The sequence below is a fragment of the Pleurodeles waltl genome, chromosome 9 (genome assembly GCF_031143425.1).
Source record: "Pleurodeles waltl isolate 20211129_DDA chromosome 9, aPleWal1.hap1.20221129, whole genome shotgun sequence".
NCBI classification, from domain to species: Eukaryota; Metazoa; Chordata; class Amphibia; order Caudata; family Salamandridae; genus Pleurodeles; species Pleurodeles waltl.
The window spans coordinates 807,147,927-807,168,147 of record NC_090448.1 but is presented as its reverse complement, the minus strand read 5'-3'; the positions used below and the strand labels follow the sequence as shown (position 1 = coordinate 807,168,147).

Sequence of the window (20,221 nt, the reverse complement as noted above, 5' to 3'; positions counted from 1 at the left end):
GGTAGTAGAATTAAATCACATGTAGCAGGCAGTGTGGTCTTCTTACCTGTGTCTCACTGGAAGTATTGCAGGATCACTGTGTTCCTGTTGTCTATGTCCTCTTCTTCTGCTTCCTTGTCTTCACTGTCCACAGGCCCCAACACCTCCATCTGGACCATCCTCCTGCAGAAAAGGCACCTGTCGTTGCAAAGCCAAGTTGTGAAGCATACAGCAGGCCACGATGATCTGGCATACCTTCTTTGGTGAGTAGAATAGGGAACTACCTGTCATATGGAGGCACCGGAACCTGGCCTTCAGGAGGCCGAAGGTCCGCTCTATAATCCTCCTAGTTCTCCCATGGGCCTCATTGTAGCGTTCCTCTGCCCTTGACCTGGGATTCCTCATTGGGGTCAGTAGCCATGACAGGTTGGGGTAACCAGAGTCACCTGCAAATGTCGAGGGACAACTGTTAGACACACACTAACTCATAGGGACATCCCCAGACCCCGACACCTAGTCAGACTGTATTGGGTCCATGTCCTCACCTAATAGCCACACACGGTGCCTCTGGAGTTGTCCCATCACATAAGGGATGCTGCTATTCCGTAGAATATAAGCGTCATGCACTGAGCCAGGAAATTTGCCATTCACATGGGAGATGTACTGGTCTGCCAAACACACCATCTGCACATTCATCGAATGGTAACTCTTCCAGTTTCTGTACACCTGTTCACTCCTGCGGGGGAGACCAAGGCCACATGTGTCCCATCAATGGCACCTATGATGTTGGGGATATGTCCCAGGGCATAGAAATCACATTTCACTGTAGGCAAATCCTCCACCTGAGGGAAAACGATGTAGCTCCGCATTTGTTTCAGCAGGGCAGACAACACTCTGGACAACACGTTGGAAAACATAGGCTGGGACATCCCTGATGCTATGGCCACTGTAGCTTGAAAAGACCCATTTGCTAGGAAATGGAGTACTGACAGCACCTGCACTTGAGGGGGGATTCCTGTGGGATGGCGGATATCTGACATCAGGTCTGGCTCCAACTGGGCACACAGTTCCTGGATTGTGGTACGATCAAGTCGCTCCTCCATTGTCGACAGGTCTACCAGCGGTCTGTACACCGGAAGATGCCGTCATCTCCTCACATGCCCCAGCCTATGGAGGAGAACAGCGAGCAGAGAGTCAACCAACTCTGAGGTACGTAAACACAGCTTACTCTGAAAATATTAGCAAATCGACATATGCCTGTATTAGTGTTTAGGCAAGGCCTAGATATGTGTGACGCAGTCCAAAATAATGCCATGTGGGCCCATGAAATGGCGGCTGCCTGACCTGTGAAGTGGGACAAGGGGATATGAGGTAACTGCGCTGGCATTGTACACCGTTGCGGTAGGCGGTCGAAGATCGCGGCGCAATCCTGAATTGGTTAACATTGGACCCTATGGGTCCCAGGAGCCAATGACGATGTACGCCGGCGGTGACGGTAGGCACCGCCGCGGACGTGACCGCCATTTTCTCTCTGTTCAATCACTTGATACCTGATCTTCAACAGGAGAGAACCTACACTGCAAGGGCTGCTGTGACCTCAGTCTGGAAGAGACAATGGCTCGTGTGTCTGGGGAAAGGGCCCCTGCCTTCAGCACGGAGGAGTTGGAGAAACTAGTGGATGGGGTCCTCCCCAGTACACGTTACTCTACGGTCCTCCAGACAAACAGGTAAGTACACTGTGAGCATGCTGTACGGGCAATGCCTGTGTGGAGTGGTGTGGATGAAAGATAGGGGGGGTGAGAATGAGGCGTGCATGAAACGACGGCGAGTGCACGTGCATCATGGCAAGGGTAGGGATGCGGGCCAATGACTGTGACAGTGCGGACGGTAATATCTTCTCCTTTTACCCTGTACTGTTCCTGTAGGTCAGCGCCCACCAGAAGAAGGACATTTGGCGTGCCAAGGAAGTCCGGACCCTGGGGGTCTACCACAGACAGAGCATCCACTGCCGGAAAAGATGGGAGGACATTCGCCGCTGGAGCAAGAAGACGGCGGAGGCCCAGCTGGGGATGGCCTCCCAACGTGGGAGGGGTGCCCGTCGCACCATGACCCCCCTGATGTTCAGGATCCTGGCGGTGGCGTACCCGGAGTTGGATGGGCACTTGAGGGCATCACAGCAGCCACAAGGGGTGAGTACACCCTCATTCTGCTGATTCAGCGCGCATTGGAGGAGTCTGGGTGGGGGAGGTGGGCTGTGGGTTCAACTAGGCCAGGGCGAGTTTAGTAGGCAAGGTCCCTTCTTAAGGCAGGCCCTGTGGCACCCCACCCCACCCCACCTCTGTACAGTGCCAACTACACCTAGTCAGGCTCCTGTGACATCCACGTGTGCAGCAATGGGGCATAGATTTGTAAGCCATGGGATTGATTAGGAAACTCCAAGTGCGTGGCGTAGTGCAGGGGGCTTCTGTGTCTGTAGTGTCCGCCAACGTGTTTTTCTTCTGTCTCCCCCCCCCTTTTTGTGGTCTCCCTGTTCTTGTGTGCATTAGCATCATCAGGCGGGGGAGCAGTGGCACCGGAGCGGGAGGGAGCTGCATCCCACATGGCTCTGGTGGGCGACACTACTGAATTCACCAGTGGGACGGAGGGCAAGGGGAGCTCCATGGCGGGAACAAGAGCAGAGACCAGCGATACGGACTCCTCCTCTGATGGGAGCTCCCTTGCGGTGGAGGGCCCATCTGTGCCCCCCGCATCTACAGGTACAGCCGCCACCCCCCCTACCAGCACTGCCCTCCCAGAAGCCCCTCAGCGTGTGTCCCGTGCCCGCTCACCCAGGAGGGTGGCATCTCCTTCGCCCCAGGCACCTCAGACCCTGCCCCTGTTGCCCTAAGTGAGGAGGCCATTGACCTCCTCAGGTCCCTCACTGTTGGGCAGTCTACCATTTGAATGCCATCCAGGGTGTAGAGAGGCAGTTGCAACAAACCAATGCATACCTAGCTTTTTTAGACTCTGGCCTCAGCACTGATGGCAGCCATTGTCCCTGTCTCTAGACTCCCCCCTTCAACTTCCTCCACCCAGACCCAAACCCCTGTACCTCAGCCTATCCCAAGCACACCATCAGACCAGCATGCACACACTACAACACACAAGGGAAGCTCTGGCAAACATAAGCACCACACATCCCACAGGCACTCATGCAAGCATCATACACATGCAGACACACCAACATCCACTGCCTCCACTGTGTCCCCCTCCTCCTCTTCTCCCTCCTCCCTCCCTGTCTTGTCTCCACTCACACCTGCATGCACTACATCCTCAGCCACTACGTCCATCACCTCCACACCCACCACCACACCCCGCTCAAGTGCAGTCACCACCCCCACTACCATTCACACATCCCCTGTGTCCTCTCCCAGTGTGAAGCCACCTCCCAAGGTACACAAACGCAGCCACACACCCACCCAACAGCCATCCACCTCACGACAGCCTCCAGCCCATGCAACTTCACCCAAAGTCACCAAACGTACACCTCCTACAACCACTACCTCTACCTCCACTCCCAAACCCCCTCCATCTACCCGTCCCAGTGTTCCTAAAAATCTTTTCCTGTCCAACCTTGACCTCTTTCCCTCACCTCCCCCACCCCTTCAGTCTCCTAGGGCCCGCCTCTCCAGGTCCCAACACAGCACCTCAGCCACAACATCTGCGGGACCAGTGGTGCCAGTAGTAACCGGCTTCTGGAGTGCGCCAGGCAGCAGGGCAGCCAGTGTGGCAAGGAGCCAGAGCACGGACAGTCCTCAACATGTAAAGCACAAAACGTTGGCCAGTACCCGGTGGGAGAGAGGAAAGAAATCAGCCACTCCCAGAGGTACAATTGGGAGTGTGGAGACAGCGGCGCCACCATCCAAGGTGGGGGAGGGGCACAGTAAAACCCGCAAGTCTGGGAAAATCTGCATGGCGAACAAGACCGCCACCAGCACCGCTGCCCAGGACACCGCCGCCAGCAGCACCGCTGCCCAGGACACCGCTGCCACCAGCACCGCAGGCCAGTGAGCGCCAAAGAGTCTGACGCTACTGAGGCCGCAACGGGCAGGATGAAGCACTCTGGGCACAAAGCCCCCTCCAGAACCAGTGGAGAAAGGCATCCACTACCTCAGTCCTTGGCAGGATGAAGCACTCTGGGCACAAAGTCCCCTCCAGAACCAGTGGAGATTCACATCCACTACCTCAGTCCTTGGCAGGATGAAGCACTCTGGACACAAAGCCCCCTTCAGAACCAGTGGAGACTGTTGTCCACTTGAGAGACTGTGGCTTTGCACTCCCCAGGATTGAACAGTGGGCAAACCACACACTGTAAAGACTTGACAGACTGTGGATTTGCACTCCCCAGGATTTAACAGTGGGCAAACCACCCACTGTAGAGACTTGAGAGACTGTGGCTTTGCACTCCCCAGGATTGAACAGTGGGCAAATCACCCACTGTAGAGACTTGAGAGACTGTGGCTTTGCACTACCCAGGATAAAGCAGTGGGCATGGGGCCCCCTCGTGGATCTGGTGTTGTGCACTCATCCGGCTGAGGTGCCCCCCTTCCCTTCCCCCTGAGATGCCTGTTTTTGTTTCTATCTGATGCCCCAGCAGTGTTATCGCCATCTTGTTCGGGTATCTTCTGTGGGCCTCGCCCATGCCTTTTGGGCCCAGTGGTCCACGGACTATGATAGTGGAATACCTTGGACTTGTATTCTTGGTGTATATATTTGTTTATAGTGTATATATCTTTATATATGGATATCTTTTTGATTACTGTTTTTGAATATATTACAATCATTCGACTCATTTCATTTTGTCCTTGCATTCTTCCAGAGGGGGTTGAGGGGCATAAAAGTAATGTATCATGATGTATAAGTGTGTGTGTTGTCGTGGGTCAGGGTGGGGGTTTTGCGTGTTGCGTGTGTGTGTGCCACTATTTATTCCCTCCCCCCTCCCCTGTGTCGTAGGTGCAGTACTCACTGTGGTCTTCGACGCTGGCGTTCGTGCTCCTGGTAGAGGAGCAGGAAGATAAAGGCTGGAAGAATCTGGAGCTCGGGCTCCATGGCGTCCTGGTTCCTTTTGGGATGTGCAGAGATGAGCGTTTCCCCTTCCAAGTCCTGTTTCCGCGTGTTTTTGTTTGCGGTGAATCCGTCCCGGAATAGGTGGCGGATTGGACTGTTGTAATTCTGTGGGCGGTACATTGTCCACCGTCTGTCTGTTGGCGGTTACCGCCGCGGTGTTTGTTTGGACCGCCTTGGCGGTCGGAGTGTTAATGTGGCTGTCTATGTTGGTGAGTTCCGCCAGGGTCGTAATTCAATTTTTTTTTTCCACCGGCCTGCTGGCGGTTTTATCGCCGCTTTAACACCTACCGCCAGGGTTGTAATGACCACCATAATGTTGCTTTCTTAACTTTGGTAACCTCTACTAACTCCTACCATATCTTTTTACTCTTAGTAGGCACACCATTGACTAGAATTACAAGTCCTTCTTCCAAATCTCTTTCAACACCTACAGTTTGAACATTCTGCTTAAAATCTAACGGCAAGCAACCAACTCTAACTTTTAGACCCTTCTGGAGCTCATTTAGAGGCAATGTTCCTGTTTTTGACTCCATACGGACATTTGCTTGAAATGGACGTGCACATTGTATAAGTATAGACTCATAAACATTCAACTCTTGCAGTTCTTGTGCAACAGAAACTAATTCTAAGTTGTTATACACTGATCTAACTGGCATTTTGTTCTCCTCTAATTTATTATAGCAATAATTACATATAACTTGTTGTGTGCAACAATCAAAGTGCTCTGCCGCAAATAAATAAGCTGCAAAATATTGCCACTTATCTTTATTCTTCTTCAGTTTTTGAAGACACAGTAACATACCGAGTTTGTCTTTTGTAGTGAGAGCGTTTACAACATACATAAATTCAGTCTGGTTTCTCCAAACATACTGTTTTAAACTTCCTAATTGCTTCCTGAAAGTTATCCATAGAACTCCTCTTCTACCACATTTGCTGCAGATTATAAATTAACATTTTCTCTGCACTCATGATGAGGTCCAAAGAAACAAAACTGGACATCATCACTAATCTTTTTCTACTTCTGGCAGCGTTTTATGCAAAAGAGCTTTATTCATTTACCCTAAATATAGTGCAGGACTCTTCACATGATAAAGTCTTCTAACTAAACTTTCCATTCACAAGTGGTGTACAGCTAACATTCTGAACTGATAAACATGCTAGTGAATGTCCCTGTAGATTTGTATATTTTCTTAGTCTGCATGGATCTAATCGCAGCAAAATGGCATTTTCTGTTTGAGACTTTTTCATGGAACGATATACGTAGGAAATCTCTCACTGTATCAATTCATCGCTGGCTAACGCTACAAATACTGCTACAGTTTCACTTATAAACAGGGGGCTGTCTACGCCTACCCTGAACCTCTTCAGCTAAGACTTCCTCCACATTTCTAGGTACAGTTACCTCTTTCTCAATAGGAGAACCATCTTTAACTTCATAACACCGTCCAGATTCATCAACTGCATGCACTAACTAGTCTTTTCTCCTGCAAGTAGATTTCTTCATTATAGAAAGGCTCAGTACTAAATATATGTCTCCATTCCCCACTAAAAACTTTGCAAAACTTAGTACTGTTTATAAGTCTTTTCTTTTGGCTTTTCTCCTCATTTGCAACACTATTTTATCTAGCGTTTTCATGCTCTTGAAAATAAAAATAAATAACTTCCTCTTCAGAGCAAAGGCACTTTCAACTATACCCTCAACACGTTCCTTTTATTTTACAGCTTCTCTCCTTCTTTGATATTGCTCCATATTTCTCATTAGATTCTGCACTATTCTGCTATGGAAGATTCTAACTCTTATTTCCTAGAACTGGCCATGTCTTCTAGTTAAAGTCTCTGTTTCTTTGTAGGATTTTTGTTAGTTGTGTTATCATGTGCTTTTACTCGTTTCTCACTTGATGTGAAACTTTCTTTCTTAGGCACTTCATTTTGCTGGTTCTAAAGTTGATCACATAGTATTGTAAAAAATGTCTTTGATCTCTTACAAGCAGCTCCTTGTTCTTTCACTACTTTTCCAGCATTTTGCCCCTTTTGTTTCCCGGTTCTATGGAGATAGTACTTCTGTTTTTCTTTTTTTTTTCGCTCACTTTTGGATGGCATTGCAAGTCTGTGTAGCTAAGTAGATTCTTCCACCTGAAACTGATAATAGACGGTAAATTGAAGTTAAAATGATTTACTTCTACATTAAATATTTTAAATAGTTAAGTATTATATAAACAAATGCATTATTATGGTTTGTAACATATATGTAGCATATCACCCAGCTGATTTTACAAACCAGTATTACATGCCAACTTCACTGGTCAGTGAGATAGCCCACACTACGTCTATACTAGTATGCCTCTCCCTTTAGAAAAACAGTATTCATCTGGACACATGAAAACAATCTGTGATTACTTGCCTATATTTCTCAGTAAACGAAGCTGTGCACCTCTAGTAGCGCAATGAGATATTTTAGTACAGCTGCGGGTATGTGACTGACTGTTTTAGTTCCTGTATAACTTTGTAAATGTGCACATAAGTGGCTGAATATATGCCTCAGTCTTCTGTTAGAGAATGCCTGGGTATGTGACAGTATCTGCAATTGCTGCCTTTTTAATTGCTGCTTACGTAAGTGATCTTCTGAGTATGTGAGTGACTGTAGAGATGTCTTTGTTTCTCTGTCGCTGCCTGAAACACAGCATCCATGGTGTGGAAACTTGAATCTCAGTCCCTTGGTGAGTGGTATACTCTATGAAGTGCTTGCTTAACAGCTGTGAAAGTGCAAGAGTACTACTTGGAGAACTACTTTCCAAGTAAATGCCTGTTTGTTTACGTCAGTTACTTTCTGGGTGGCTTATTCTATGTACTACTTCCCATAGGTCCCTACAACTGCATAAAAAACATTCACCTCAAATGGAGATCTTTTTAACAACAAAGTACCATACTTTATGACATACCTACAGCATATCTGAGATGACTCATATCTACTACAATATATGGCTGATACTTTACTAATAGCTTGTACATGCCATGAGACGCTGGTGGGGGTATACCTTAAACAGACTGCACTAAGAAACCTGACCTATATTCAAACACTACATATTTACCTATGCCTAGCACTCAAATACTACACACCTGAGTATTACGTTAAACAAGATATTTTTCAATCTATTCACATACAAACCTGCCATTCATAGATAATTTTACGTACTTTCAATACTTTTCTATAAACTTTTACTCTGTTTTATTAATCTAAAAAAAAAATATATATATATATATATTCGAAAAGACACTGTTTGAATTATGGCAGCTTGCAAGAGGAGTGCGGTTTTTTATGAAACATGAACTTCTAAGGTGTAATTTTGCACGTGGCTATGTTGAAAAGGCTGCATATGCACCTAAATATTATTAATGACAAACGTGTTGCGGTGTTGGGATGCTATTTTAGCTTTATCATAAAAAGGCACCGTGACTATGAGAAATGATAAACTAAGGTGCATTATGGTCATTGAAGGACACTTGTCAAGTACTACAAGTCACATGCTAGCCTGAATTTATAAGGAAGTGTTTAAAAGGAAGTGTTTATTTGTAACTGACTCACCTGTGATCAAGGCTGTATTGTGGAAGCCGAAACGCGTCAGGAGACCTAGCAAGCTGCCAATTGATATGGATAATAAATTAACGTGAGAAGCCTCAACAGTCGGGCCTCGGCATTCTTTTCTTTTTACATGTTTGAATGGGATCTCCGTCCCCGTTTAGCCGAGGCCACCCTGCAGGGTTGGGGGCTCCCAAGATGGAGTACTGTGTGATTTATCTATTTCAAGGAGCATGACCCGCTCTCCCCAGTGCACGACAAAGGATTTAACCTGGAAATTTCAAGCACGAAGGTGAGCAAGGGGTGAGAGAGGAGTATTGCACTCCTTTCAGAGACTGCTGACTTTGCACGTTTTCGAAAAGACACTGTTTGAATTATGGCAGCTTGCAAGAGGAGTGCGATTTTTTATGAAACACGAACTTCTAAGGTGTAATTTTGCACGTGGCTATGTTGAAAAGGCTGCATATGCACCTAAATATTATTAATGACAAACGTGTTGCGGTGTTGGGATGCTATTTTAGCTTTATCATAAAAAGGCACGTGACTATGAGAAATGATAAACTAAGGTGCATTATGGTCATTGAAGGACACTTGTCAAGTACTACAAGTCACATGCTAGCCTGAATTTATAAGGAAGTGTTTAAAAGGAAGTGTTTATTTGTAACCGACTCACCTGTGATCAAGGCTGTATTGTGGAAGCCGAAACGCGTCAGGAGACCTAGCAAGCTGCCAATTGATATGGATAATAAATTAACGTGAGAAGCCTCAACAGTCGGGCCTCGGCATTCTTTTCTTTTTACATGTTTGAATGGGATCTCCGTCCCCGTTTAGCCGAGGCCACCCTGCAGGGTTGGGGGCTCCCAAGATGGAGTACTGTGTGATTTATCTATTTCAAGGAGCATGACCCGCTCTCCCCAGTGCACGACAAAGGATTTAACCTGGAAATTTCAAGCACGAAGGTGAGCAAGGGGTGAGAGAGGAGTATTGCACTCCTTTCAGAGACTGCTGACTTTGCACGTTTTCGAAAAGACACTGTTTGAATTATGGCAGCTTGCAAGAGGAGTGCGGTTTTTTATGAAACACGAACTTCTAAGGTGTAATTTTGCACGTGGCTATGTTGAAAAGGCTGCATATGCACCTAAATATTATTAATGACAAACGTGTTGCGGTGTTGGGATGCTATTTTAGCTTTATCATAAAAAGGCACCGTGACTATGAGAAATGATAAACTAAGGTGCATTATGGTCATTGAAGGACACTTGTCAAGTACTACAAGTCACATGCTAGCCTGAATTTATAAGGAAGTGTTTAAAAGGAAGTGTTTATTTGTAACCGACTCACCTGTGATCAAGGCTGTATTGTGGAAGCCGAAACGCGTCAGGAGACCTAGCAAGCTGCCAATTGATATGGATAATAAATTAACGTGAGAAGCCTCAACAGTCGGGCCTCGGCATTCTTTTCTTTTTACATGTTTGAATGGGATCTCCGTCCCCCTTTAGCCGAGGCCACCCTGCAGGGTTGGGGGCTCCCAAGATGGAGTACTGTGTGATTTATATATATATATATATATATAATTCACATGAAACACTCGGACTGCAGGAACACCACACAGCGGTCCCGGGTGGGCTCCGAGAGGCCCTAATAAATCCTCCAACTCTCCTCCAAATAACAGGAGACCCAGGACACCTCCAAGGTGCAAATCAATTTATTTCAGCACACAAATCCAACGCGTTTCGGCAGCAGCCTTACTCATGGATACCATGAGTAAGGCTGCTGCCGAAACGCGTTGGATTTGTGTGCTGAAATAAATTGATTTGCACCTTGGAGGTGTCCTGGGTCTCCTGTTATTTGGAGGAGAGTTGGAGGATATATATATATATATATATATATATATATATATATATATATATATATATACACACAATTTTCAACAATTAAATACAATTCACATACCTGAAATTAAGCACATTGGTGAAAGTTTTTCTTCTCTCTTATATGATAGTAAATAATCCCAGCAATTGTCAAAAATAAGCATAAGACTGTGTCAGCACTCTTAGACTTAGCAACCAAAAATGACAACCATTTCGCACTGTGTAATAATGAAGATGACAGCAAATAAAAGAATACTTGTCAGTTTTTATTTTTGCAAGCCCACTTCTGAATGGTTACTATGTGTTAACCTTTTCATCTACTTTTATGAATAAGCCAAATGTGATAGGCTTGCTTTCTGTAATTGCAAGATCATCACAATGAATTCACAACAAAAATAGGTGATTAAAAGTACAATTAGCCTGGTAGTTTTATCACTTCAAGTGTACAGCTCACATTATCAACAATGCCTCATTAGGAAAAAAAAACATTTTCATAAAATAATCAGTACAAACACTTTTAGTTTTTTTAAAAGACCCAACTGTGTCTTTAAGACTCTCCCCCTAGTACAGTCTTAGCACAGTCTACATATCAACCGACTAGAACCAGTAGACCACAAGTTGGCTACACATACTGGAAGCAGCATACTTGTTACAAAATGAGCTGCAGCAGGTGTGGCTTACTGTACAGAATCAAAAGTATATTTAAATCTACAGTACACATTTTGTTTTTACCAGAGCCAATGAAAGATCTACTTACTTTTTCTTTCAAGATACTACCTAATTTCAGTCACATGCATATTTACAGTACCCAATCGAAAGTATGTTTTATTTTTTTTAACCAAGAGCACACCTCCATTTTAAATATATCCCATTTTCAAAACTGCCTCATTCTACTACAGTCTTCTCATGATCGCTACTGCTGCCTCACTTCAAAACGGTTAAAGTGTGGATTGTTGGGCACACCTATGTGTTTTAGGATAGAGAGGCTTCTAGAAAGGTGGCATTGACAAGGACTTGGGTTTGGCTAATGTGGACATTAACTGGATTGCCCGGAGAGGGTTTAAAGTGGAATCAATTACTGCATTCGGTTGAAGGCATTAGAGATTGCCAACCCCCTGACCTCGTGATTGTGCAACGTAGAGGTAATAACCTTGGCCCACTGACTGGGGAAGGACTTGAAATCCTAATGAAGGATACCTTGCACAACTGACAAAGACTTTTCCGTCACACTGTCTTAGTGTACTTCAACATATGCCAAAGGCAGAAATGGAAGTGGTCAAATCAATTCTGTCCTCAGATTGACAAATCCAGGAAATATGTTAATAAAACTGTTTTGCATTCCTCAGGCACCATAACATGGGCTGTATAAACAACAACATGAACTTTGACATGAATGGTATACATAGAAGTGACAGTGTCCATTTTACAGATGAAGACAAGAGTTTTCCTTTGCAACCTAAAACTCTGCTTCCACACTTGCATATAGCTACAACATACTGAGAATTAACTCAAAGGCTATTCTCAGGGCCACCCTACTGCTCAAAACTCTTCTTGATTTTGTTTATAATTTGTATATTTCTGACAACATTGCGATATTCGCGACTATGCCACGAAAACAGAAAACAAAAACAAGCGTTCAATGCACATCAGCCCATTAAAAAATCATAAGTATATATAAGAATTTTCCAAAATCAGACAATTATTACTTTCCAAACAACTCCAAAAACACATATATGACTCTCTTTGCCACTAAATATAACCAAGTTGTAGGCCTCTGACTAGCAGCATAAGGGTCCAAGTGGGTCTGTAAGTGGGTGAATAGGTGTGCGAGTGGGTCTGTGAGAGGGTGCGTAAGGGTCTGAGTGGGTCTGTGAGAGGATGAGTGAGGGTCTGAGTGGGTCTGTGAGTGGGTGCATAAGCCTCTGAATGAGTCTAAGAACATGAGGGTCTGAGTGAGTCTGTGCATGGCAACATAACCATCTGAGAGACTGTGTCAGTGGGTGTATGAGGGTCGGATGAGGTGTTTGAGATGGTGCTCAAGGGTCTCAGTGGGTCTGTGAGAGGATGCATGGGTTCTGAGTGGGTTTCTTAGTGGGTGCATAATCATCTGGATTGGTCTGTGAGTGGGTGCATGAGTGTCTGAGTGGGTTGTGCAAGACCTCATAAACGTCTGAGTGGGTCTGTGAGTTGGTGTATGAGGATCTGAGTGGGTACTTTAGAGGGAGCTTACAGGTCTGAGTGGTTGTGTGAGGGTCTGATTGGGTGTTTAAGTGTGAGTGAGCGCATGAGTGTGTGACTTGGTCTGTGATTGTGTATCTGAGTGTCTAAGTGGGTGTGTGAGTGTCAGACTGGGTCTTGCAGGGGATGTATGAGTGTCGATGTGTATGTGAGTGTGTGCAGGAGTGTGGGTCTGTGAGTGGCTGTATGAGTGACTCAGTGGGTCTCTGAGTAGGTGTACAAGTGCCTGTCTGAGTCTGTGAATGGGTGTGTGACTGAATGGGTCTGTGAGTGGGTGCATGAGAATCTGAGCGGGTCTGTGAGTGGGTGCATGAGGGTCTGACTAGGTGTGTGAGTGGGTTTGTGAGAGTTTAAATGGGTCTATGCATGGGTGTATCAGAGTCTTAGAGGGTCTGTGAATAGGTGCAAGACACAGAGTGGCTATTTGAGAGGGTGCATAAGAATCTGAGTGGGTCTGTGTGTGGGTGTATGAGTCTCACTAGGTAGTTGAGAGGGTGTGTAAGGGTCTGAGTGGGTGAATGAGTGTGTGAGTGGGTCTATGACAGAGTGTATAAGGGTCTGAGTGGTTATGTGAGTGGGTGCATAAATGTCTAAATGGGTCTGTGAGTGGGTGCATGAGAATGTGAGTGGGTGAATAAGGGTCTGACTAGGTGTGTGAGTGGGTTCAAGAGGGTCTAACTAGGTCTGAGCATAAGTGTCTGATAGGGTCTGTGAATGGGTGCATGACCGACTGTGTGGATCTGTGAGTGGGTGCATAAACATCTGAATGGGTCTGTGAGCAGGTGTATGAGAGTCTCACTGGGTATTTGAGAGGGTGCATAAGGGTCTGAGTGGGTCTCTGAGTGGGTGAATAAGTGTGAGTGGGTGAGAGTGTGTGAGTAGGACTGCAACAGGGTGCGTCAGTGTCTGAGTGAGTCTGTGAGTGGGCACATAAGGGTCAGAGTGGATTTGTGAGTGGGTGTATGACAGACTGAGTGTCTGTGAGTGGATGCATAAGCATCTGAATGGGTCTGTGAGTGGGTCCTAAAGGGTCTGAGTGGATCTGTAAGTGGGTGTATGAGTGCCTGAGCGGGTCTGTGGGAGTGCGTCTGAGAGTGTAGCCACGAGTACCTCACTGCTACTATAAGTGAATGATTTATCTGTCAATTTTTTTTTGTAGCAAATATTTGCAGATCCGCTGCAACGTTACACTGGGGCCCGCACTGAGCATCACAACATATTCACGAGTATTGCGTGGCGTAAAAAAATGTTTTTTATTTTTTTAAATCCATTGCTCCACCTATAGACTCTAGCATATTATTGTCCCACTCTCACCCCTTATGCCTTATTTCATATCACTTGTCAGCCCAGGGACCATGTCTCATTACATAAAATGGCAGCCGCAACTTTCGAGTCAGGTTGTGGCCAGCCAATCAGAGAATTTCTTTTGCCATGTGCATTCACGAATGCATCGCAATCTCTGCAAAATCACCGCAAAATTGTTGCGACGGATCCGCGACCAGAGATACACAAACGTATTTTCCCTTTAATATCTTTAAAACTACTGACCGGATTTACTCAAAATAAGCAAGAGAATTCTGAGTACTGAGAGCTAGCTTTCTGCCAAATTTGGTGTAATTCTGTCCAGTGATTCGGGCTGCAGTCGTGTCTAAAGGTCCAATGGGAATTAACATAAGAAGTGTAACTTTTTTGATTCCCCCTTTTTCTAGGCCCCCGCTTGAGGGAGTACCCCAAAACTTTCTGTGCGAAACAAGAACCTCCAGCACACTTTTTTGGAAATGTTTGTGAACATTCGCCAAACGGTGCCAAAGATATAGGCAAGTCAAATAACGTTTTTCCTATGGAAACATGGTCCTAACTATAACTACCTAGTAGCGACCACCACTGGGTAATATATATATATATATATATATATATATATATATATATATATATAGTTATGTATAGGTAATATATATTATCGAGTAGCGGCCCACCACTAGGTAATATATATATATTACCTAGTGGCTGTCGCCGCTAGGTAGTTATAGTTAGGACCATGTTTCCATAGGAAAGGCGTTTTTTGACTTGCTATATCTTTAGCACCGTTTGACAAATCTTCACGAAAAGTTTTTTTAAAAAGTGTACTGGTGATTCGTGTCCAAACTCTGAGCAGCTCATAAGACTTCTCTGATTCCCGCATTCCAGAAAAGCCCTACCTTGAGTGACAGCAGGGAATCCTCTTTGCTGCTGCTGCCGCTCAGGAACTGGCCCGTTGGTCATTCCGACATTTTTAGGACGTAACCTGCAATGAAAGGAAGAAGAAAGCAAAAGAAGACAACAAAAAGTTTAGTGCATTATTCTTTGTTCCCCATCTGCAACAATTCTATAAAAATAAAAAGACTTCAAGACTTGTGAATAATCCAGGCATAAGGCTTCCACGCTATCTGCTGGAAGTTCAAGAGACAATTTGCTAACTTTTAAAGAGAAAAACAGAATTCAAAATAAAGAACAGTCACATAACGAGCATATGATGTAATATGCTGCCAGGGAAAAAAATGTGAACTGTTATTTGAAGCTCACAAAAGGAGTGGGAATTTGTATTCCACAAGAACTAAAGGAGTACATCTTTGCTGTGCTGTTAGAAGCATATCTGAGTTTATGTACTTTCATTGCTCCAATGTTATTTGAACTATGTTAACGCATGCCAATGCTAATATAGTGTGCTCCTTCCCTTTAGTTGACTCTCCTGCACAACCCAAAAGGGGAAGACACCTGGGGTGTTCCAGAACAGGATAGCGATCTAAACACCACTCAGAGGGCGCAAGTCTTTGTTCCTTTTTTTATTTTGTCACAACCCTCTTCGCTTTTAGGACAGCACCTTATTTGAGGTTATCATTCTTTAGTCGGGCACTGTGTTGGGAGAGAGTAGGGTCCAAAATTGTCTCTGTGGACAAGTTCTTCAGGTGAGTGGCCTGACACTCTCACTCTCTTGATCTCTCTCTCAATTTCTCTCTTTCAATCTCTTTCTCCCACTCTCACACCAACAGAGACCTTTGCGCATCCACTCTCAGACCCACTCAGTTTTGCACCCACTCACAGACCTACTCAGACACCGACACACCCACTCACAGGCCTACTCATACACTGACACACCCACTCACAGTCACACGCAGACACTGATACATCCACTCACAGACTCATTGGAAAAGAGCGGTAGTATAAAAAATAAAAATACTCAAGATCTTCGCCCAGTCCACTCAGACCCTCACACACCCACTCAGAGACCCACTCGGACACTCATGCACCCACTCACAGACCCACTCAGACACACTTGCACCCACTCACACCCTCAAGTACCCACTTAAAGACCCACTCAGACACTCACACACCCAGTCACAGACTCATTCAGACACTGACACACCCACTCACAGACCCACTCAGACACTGACACACCCACTCACAGACCCACTCAGAAGCTCACGCATCCACTAACAGAAACACTCAGACCCTCACTCACCCACTTTCACACCCAGACACACACACACCCAGAGACACCTTTTCACACCCATAGAGACATACCCTTCAGCCGTGCAATTCGTGGAGTTGGGTGGTTGTAGGGGTATGGCCACAGGCCCGGCGGCCAACCCCTGCCACGCATGGCCGAAGGACATGTGCAGCGGAGGTTGGATTAGCATAAAACTTTACGTTAAAAAAAACATAGAAATTCACTGAAAAAACCAAGGTTGCAGGCATATTATAGTTAGGAAATAGAATTTAAAAAAGCATAAAAATTCAGTTTAAAAAATCCCAAGGTTATAGCGATGTTATAGTTAGGCTCACATTTTAAAATGTACAAAACCACACAAATTCACCTATTATAGTTATTACAAGTAACAATAACTCGTTCCCTAAGGTAAGTATAACTTGCGCCCTCGCCAGGAACTGCTAATTTCCCCACAAATCACGGCAATGGTGACATCTTTAATAACATCATTGATAATGTCACTGTAATATCTGCAGTAAAATTATTGATCATGTAAATGTGCATGGCGAGGGCACGAGTTATAGAATCTAGTTGTGCATGCGAAGTTTCAGGGTGATCCGTCAACCAAGGGCAGAGAAAAAGGAGGGGTAGAAAAAAAAAAGTGCATTTCCCATTTTAATTTCCATAGGGCTTTTTGACACAATTAGAGCCCGAACTGCTGAATGGAATTACACCAAATTTGGCAGACAGCTAGCTCTTGGTCCAGAAAGGCTGCTTTGTGTTATTTGATCTAAATCCGTTCACTAGTTTTTTAAATATTAAAAGAAAACCAAATTTGCATATCTGAAGGCACAAAGGCTTTGTGAATACTCCTGCTCTCGTTCAGAGATCTGATTGGCTGCCAACACTTCAACCAGGAAGTGTTTGCTGCCATTTTGAGACTCAGCTTCAGTCGAGTCTCAAAAACAAACATTAAAAAAAAAGAAAATGGGGCCTGGTACTGTTACTCTACCCACCTTAGTCTTGGTGCAGGAGTCCCCCAAGGACCCCACCTAGCTTAAAAGTTTTTGTTTTTTTTTAAATCACAGCAAATCCGCAAATTTCACAAAGATGCTTTTTTTTTTTTTTTACAAAAAACAAATTTTGGTCTCACGGACTAGCTTTTTATTTTGTCCCCAGGTGGGCCAGGTTCCGGGAGCATTGCAAAAAAAATAAATAGGAGGGGGGCATATAGGCCCCCCTTCCAGGGCTTATGAAAGCCCCAGGGACCGCCACCTCCCCCGGGCACTGCTTATTACGTTCGCAGGTTGCCCATGCAGCACGCCCCCGTGCCCCGGGGACCGTGACTTCCGCGGGGCAAAAGTTGCTAAAATAATGCACAGCCCACCCGCAGCCCCAGGGACGGCCACCTCCCCTGGGGCACGGAAAATTATGTATGTGGGCAGGCCCACCTGAGCCGTGCAACCTCCCGGGGCAAAAAGGTCTTTAATGAATGTAGAGGGGCACGCGTGCCCTCCCACGCAGCCTTGGGGAAGACTCCCCAGGGCACCTCCAATTATGAATGCAGGCGGGCAGCTGGGCCCACCTGCACCCTGGTGACCGCCACCTCCCAGGGGCAAAAGTTATTTAATGAATGCGGGGGGCCTGCAGAGCCCCCCACCATGTTAGGTACTGCCAGCTCCCCTGGGCAAAACTTCTTACATGAATGCGGGGGGGCTAGCACAGTAACCCCCCACCCCCCACAGCACAGGGGACCACCACCTCCCTAGGGCAATCTGTATAATATATAGAGGAGACCGCGTGGCACTCCTCACCTGAGGGACCTCTGTGTCACTAATCATACAATATATGGGGGGCGGCATGCAGCCACCCCCACAGCCCTTGGGACCTCCCTGGGGCTGAAATAAATTAATGTAGGGGTCCAATGCTGACCATGACCCAGGGACCACCACCTCCCCGGGGGTAAATTAAATGATCTTACCATGGATGGCCCTGGGGATTCCGCCCCCAAGGGTCAGCTCCTGCTTTCTCCAAGGAGTTCATCCTCAGGAGGTAGCTGTTTGCTTTTGCTTGGTGGAAACTGACAGCTCCCACCAAGCAAAAGCAAACATAATTCCGCTTTCTGCAAGCGGGAGCTGTCAAACAGTTTTTATCTCTTTCCCTGCACACAAATATGCATCCAGGAAACAGATGAAAACATTACTCCCGCAAGCAGGGAGCTGCTATTTAAAGCAGGAGTCGGAAGCCGGCCAGGACAGGATTCTCCTTTGGTCCTCTCTTGGCAGCAAGCATTTGCTTGTCTGCTGCTTTAAAGTCATTCTATGGAGAGCCCATTCAAATATCAATGGCCTCTCCATAAAATGACTTCAACAAGCAAGCAAAATGCTTGGTTCAAATGTTTAAAGTACACCAGAGTCACTTCTGGGCTAGTGGTAAATCTCTTGGACTGTCACTCAGTACGTTGAAGGTTCAAATCCTCGTATCTCATGGCAGTGTGTCTGTTTATTAGTGTTTTGACTGTTAACCATTCCTAATGATGGAATATTTAAGTCTTTTTGCCATCAAAATCTTTGGGTTGAGCCTCATAGCTATGTCTGGAAACTGCATAGCAAAGAGTCACCTGTGGCCTAGAGGTTGTGGGTTCAAGTCTAGGTGTGTCAGTAGTCACATTCCTGCTTTATTTACTAACCAAATTCAAATATTTAAGGTATATACCAAAAATGGGATTGCACTCTTTTTACTTGACAAATATTTTTTTCTTTTCAATTTGCACTAAGATATCTCATTCTAAGAATTACATTAATCAAAGCCTTGAAAAACTCTCTCTCTCACCTCTCAACTCTCAATTTCTCTCTATAAAAGTCTTCCTCTAAATGTCTCTCTCTCTCTATTCCACCCCATTATGGGATGGAAGAGAGAGCGAGAGGGATTGGTATTGCAATGGTCTTTATATAAAATTACTTCAAAGTGCCACACTAGCAAGATGTTTGGTTCAAATGTTATAGCTATGTTTTGATGTACAGTACAGCAGAGTCACTTGTGGACTACTGGTAAAGCTCTTGGACTGATATTCAGCAGGTTGAGGGTTCAAATCCTCCTATTTCATGGTGGTATGTCTGTTTATTTACTGGTGTTCTGAATGTTAAACATTAATCGTGATGGAACACTGACGTCTTTTTCCCAGCAAAATCTTTGTGTTTAGGCCACCCCCTATAAGCACCCAACCTAGGGCAAGCCCTGCGGCAAACCCCCGCCATGCATGGCCAAAGGCCGTTCATGGAGATGGGTCGTTTTATGGGGTTGACTGCAGGCCCTGCACACAAACCCCGCTAAGCACAACTAAAGGTCATGCATGGCGCGGGCTTGGGTGGCTGGCCTCTAGACCTAGCCACAGGGCCTGATCTTCAGCCAGCTCCCACCACGTATGGCTGAAGGCCATGCATGGTGGTGGTTGAAATAACGTATAGTAATTAAAAGAACTTTACACTGAAAACAACACAGAAATTCACGTAAAAAAACAAAGGTTACAGGGACATTGTAGTTAGGCTCACATTTTTAACGTATAAAACCATAGAATTATAGAAATATAACTCGTGCCCTTGCCACCCACTAATTACCACACAAATTACAGCTCTCATGACACCTTCTATGACATCATTGATGATTCCACTAACATTTCCAGTGAAATTATTGATGAGAAAACTGTGCATGGTAGGGGCGCGAGTTATGGTTACCTTAGGGCAAGAGTTATAGTTATTTGAAATGACTAACAGTTGAATTTCTATGGTTTTGTGCATGTAAATTTCGATCTAATAACGTCCTGTAACATTTGTTGCTTGCTATATATATATATATATATATATATATATATATATATATATATATATATATAAATATATAATAAAATAATTACCTACTGGTGAAAACCAGTAGGTAGTTATAGTTAGGGCCAACTTTTTCCATAGATAGAGCGTTTTTTGTTTT

General features: G+C 45.2%; 1 protein-coding gene across 8 annotated transcripts in view; it reads right to left on the bottom strand.

Moving 5' to 3' along the window:
• Window positions 1-20,221, bottom strand: part of DNA2 (DNA replication helicase/nuclease 2) — a 179,906-nt gene that overhangs the window by 30,095 nt on the left and 129,590 nt on the right. For 4 of the 8 annotated variants that reach the window (XR_011198784.1, XR_011198782.1, XR_011198783.1 and 1 more), the window contains 2 exons: window positions 14,970-15,055; window positions 5,835-7,224 (listed from right to left, as the gene is read on the bottom strand). The gene's annotated coding sequence lies outside the window, so the exon portion shown is untranslated. Of the gene's footprint in view, window positions 1-5,834; window positions 7,225-14,969; window positions 15,056-20,221 lie in introns of those variants that run through there. The other 4 variants (XR_011198788.1, XR_011198786.1, XR_011198789.1 and 1 more) reach the window with 1 other exon arrangement.